Source organism: Ochotona princeps, chromosome 5 (assembly GCF_030435755.1).
Source record: "Ochotona princeps isolate mOchPri1 chromosome 5, mOchPri1.hap1, whole genome shotgun sequence".
Taxonomy (NCBI): Eukaryota; Metazoa; Chordata; class Mammalia; order Lagomorpha; family Ochotonidae; genus Ochotona; species Ochotona princeps.
The window spans coordinates 39220605-39224900 of record NC_080836.1 but is presented as its reverse complement, the minus strand read 5'-3'; positions in this window follow the sequence as shown (position 1 = coordinate 39224900).

Below are 4296 nucleotides of genomic sequence, written 5' to 3'. Positions count from 1 at the left end.
GGGATGATTAATCAATGAGCCACAGTCCTATCTATTGTTATGTAGCTACTGTTCTTTCAAAGTTGGAATTTTATTCATTTATTTAAAAATTTTTGTTTATTTATTTTTCCTATTATTACTTTATTATACAGTTCCACAGGCTCTGGAATTATCCTTATCTCCTCCCTGAATTCCTTTCCCACACCCTATTATGCTCTATATTATTATAATTGTATAGTTCTTAATAAACAGTCATAAGTTCATCGTTGCAGAAATGGACAACAGCAGATCCACTGTAAAGATATATTTCACAGTTTCACTGGGAGTCCATCTTTGATTTGGAAGTAGAGATGCATATTGCATTGTATCCTCACAATGGATATGATAGTCTCCATTACACAGTTACTATACATCCTTTAAATGAAAAGCCACAAAACAAAATCCACAACAAGAAGGAAAATTTAGAATTCCATGAAGTTAAATAACATGCTACTGAATGACTAATGTGTCGCTGAAGAAACGAAAAGGAAAATTAAAAACCTTTAAGAAAATGGTGCTACTATTTGACCTATGAATCAGTGAAGAATTTTTTAATTTGAGAAAATAAAAACTGTTTTGAGGAAATGAAAATAAAAGCAAAAACATCAAAATCCATGAAATATAGTTTCCACTGATCTTAGAATGGTGAGATGTGTCTTCTGTAGACAAGAGATAGATAGATGGATTTGGTTTTTTTGATCCAGTCTACTAATCTATTATATTTGATTGATGACCTTAAGTCATTTACATTCAGGGTTAAAATGAATGGGTGATAATTTGGTCTTGTAACTTTAGCAATTGATTGTTCATTGTTTGATTTAGTTTTCTGTTACTTTACTGGGATGTTTTTCATACTTGCCTTTGGCTTTGGTGAGTGCTATTCCTTTTCTCTCATCAAGAGAACATCTTTAAGTATCATTTGTAGTGCAGGTTTGGAAGATGCATATTCTTTCAGCTGTTCTTTACTGTAAGGATTTTATTTCACTTTCAAAGACAAAGAAAAGCTTTGCTTGGTATGTTCTTCTGGGCTGACATAGTTTTCCCCTTTAGAATATGGGATATTTTGCTCCATTCTCTTCTGGCCTGTAGTTTCCTGTGAAAGGTTAGATGTGAGTCTGATTTGGGCTCCTCAAAATGTTAACTGACTTTTTTCTCACATATACATTCAAGGATCTTTTTTTATGTTTGATTGAAGAGAGCTTGTTTATCATGTGTCATACCGAAGATCAATTTTGTCAACCCTGTTGGGAGTTCTGTGCCCCTCCTGTATATTGTTTCCCAATTATTTCTCCAAATTAGGGGATTATACATTTATTGTTTATGCATCTTCTGGAAATTCCATAATTTATATTTGGGCTTTCAGTAGTGTCTCTTAATTCATGAATACTTTGTTTTAGCTTGATCCAACTCTGCTTCCAGCTTTTTGTTTCCCCATTGTGATAAGAAATATCTTCCAATTCTGAGATTCTTTCTTCTGCCTCATTCATTTTTTGTTGAGAATTTTCACTGAATGTTTAATTTACTCCATTGTGTCCTTTATTTCTAATAATTCAGCTTGATTTTGTTTCAGTGTTGCTATTTTTTGTGTGACATATTCCCTAAATCCCTACATGTGCTTCTTGTTGTTGATAAGAAGCTTTATACCAAGTTTTTAAAGTTATTTATCCCCCATTTCCTCAATGAATTTTTATGTTAATTCTGAGGTTGGCAAAGGGTTCTGCTTCTTTGCAGGGAAGTCTTCAGTAATATTCATTGTGCCTCTGTCTATTCTTTTGCTCTTGGTCATTGTACTTCTTATTAGCAGATTCATCTCCTTTCAGCAGGTTTCCAAGCTGTGTCATCCACAGCTCTACAGTTAAACTTTTTCTTATTGCAGTTGGTACACAATTTTTTATTTGCAGTCACTTGTGGCACTCCCTCCAGCGAGTTCCAGGTCTGGGTTCTTGTGTTAGACTTTTACCATGGCCTCCAGAGCCCCAGCTCCTGGCTCAGGGCAGGCATCTTAACTGTTACCTTAAAAATGCCCACTCACTCTTTTTGACTTATGTAGCAAGCCTGTACAACTCTACATAGAGGATGTGCAAATTTACAGTCCCACCAGCAGTGTATAAAGATTTCATTTTCTGTACTATTGCCAGCATTTTTTCTTTCCTTTTGGTAATAGTCATTTTAAGTTTAATAAGATATTTCATTTTGGCCTTAATTTTCATTTTCCTGTCTACCATTGATATTGAACATTTGTTGTTGTTGCTGTTGATCTGAGAATTTGTTTTCCTTCATTTGACAATGTCTATTCAAACCATTTACCCACGTTTTAAACTGGCTAGTTTGGGAATTTTTTTCTATTGAATTGTTCAAGTTCCTTATTTACTCTTGATATTTACCCCTTGTCAGATATAAAATTTGAAAACATTGTGTGCCATTTTGTATGTTGTCTTTTCACTTTGTTGACTTGTTTCATCTGCTATGCAGAGTATCTTAGTTTGATGCAATCTTATATGTTCTACTTTTGCTTTTGCTTTGGGGATTTTATCCAAAAAAGAATTGCCTGCAGCTTTTATCTTTTTGTTCAATACTGTTCATATATTCAGGTTCTTTTGCATTTCTGTGTGAAATTAAAATTTCTCTATTTCTTTGATAACATTGATGTTTTGATTAGGAGTACATTGCATCTGTGGATAAATTTGAATGATATGGATATTTAATAATATGAATTTCCAATCCATAAACATGGGAGGACATTTGTCTTTTTGTTCATCTTTAATTTCTTCTTTCAGTGTTTTGTGTTTGCCATGGTGAAGTTCTTTGGATCCTTTGTTAAATGTATTTCCAGGTATTTTTGGTATCTATGGTGAATGGGGATATATATATATTTTAAAAAATTGATCTGCCTTTTACTTATGAATCACACTTTCCTGTGTTTTGCATGTATCGTAATTTCTTATTAGATACTGGACATTATGGGCCCAGGACAATGCCTCAGCGGATAACTCTTCACCTTGTAAACACAAGGGCTGACTCTTCACCTGTGTAAGCACCGGAATCTCATTTATGGGCACCAATATGGCGTATGGGTGCTGGCTCATGCCCCAGCTGCTCCACTACTCATACATCTCCCTGGGAAAGCAGTAGGGAATAGTTGAAGCCTTTGGATCCTGCACCCATGTGAGAGACCCAGAAGAAACTCCTGGCTCCTGGCTTTGGATCACCTCAGCTCTGGCCATTGCTGCAAGTTGAGAAATGAATTAGCAGATGGAAAATCTTTCTGTGTCTCCTTTTCTCTGTAATTTTGATCTCCCTTTCCAATAAAAATAAATAAATCTTTTTTAAAAAGATACTGGGCATTATAAAAGTTGCATCATCAAATGTCTGGATCTTCTTGTTATTATCTTTGGAAAATTGAAGCTTAATTAGGAAGACATTTAATTGAATTTAAGGAGAGTTTGATCCATTGAAGTCTTGTCAGTTTTTTAAGTGAAGCTATAGAATATTCCTAACTCTACAGCTACTTGAATCCTACTACAGAGCCTGGCACCATGGCCTAGTGGCTAAAGTCCTCACCTAGAACGCGCTGAGATCCCATATGGGCGCCGGTTCTAATCTCGGCAGCCCTGCCTCCCGTCCAGCTCCCTGCTTGTGGCCTGGGAAAGCAGTCAATGACAGCCCAAAGCTTTGGGACCCTTCACCCGCGTGGGAGACCCGGAAGAGCTCCTGGCTTCGGATTGGTGCAGCACTGGCCTTTGCGGTCACTTGGGGAGAGAATCAACGGACGAAAGATATTTGCTTCTGTCTCTCCTCCTCTGTCTATATATCTGACTTTGCAACAAGAAGGAATAAACCTTTTAAAAAATCCTACTACAAAGGAATTCCAATTGAATTCCTACTCCCAGAATTCCAATTGAATGCCCCAGGTTTTAATAAGCTCTTTACATTCTGCTGGAAAATACTGGAACTTTTCCTCTCCCTCTGATCATTAAGACATGTTCTTTCTCTTTTTTTTTTATTAATTATTTTGCATTATGTGACAGTTTCATAGGCTCTGGGAAATCTCCCACCCCTCTCCCTCCCCTCCCCCTCCCCTCCCCCCTGGTGGATTCCTCCACCTTGATGCAGTATTACAGTTCAAATTCAATCAAGATTCTTTCCTTGCAAACATATACCAAGCATAGAGTCCAGCTACTTATTGTCCAGATGGATTGAACAGTTTCTTGGGGAGACCATTTCTGGTCCAAAGTTAGAGCTGGTGGAATATCATCCCAGTCAATCAAGAGTCCCAAT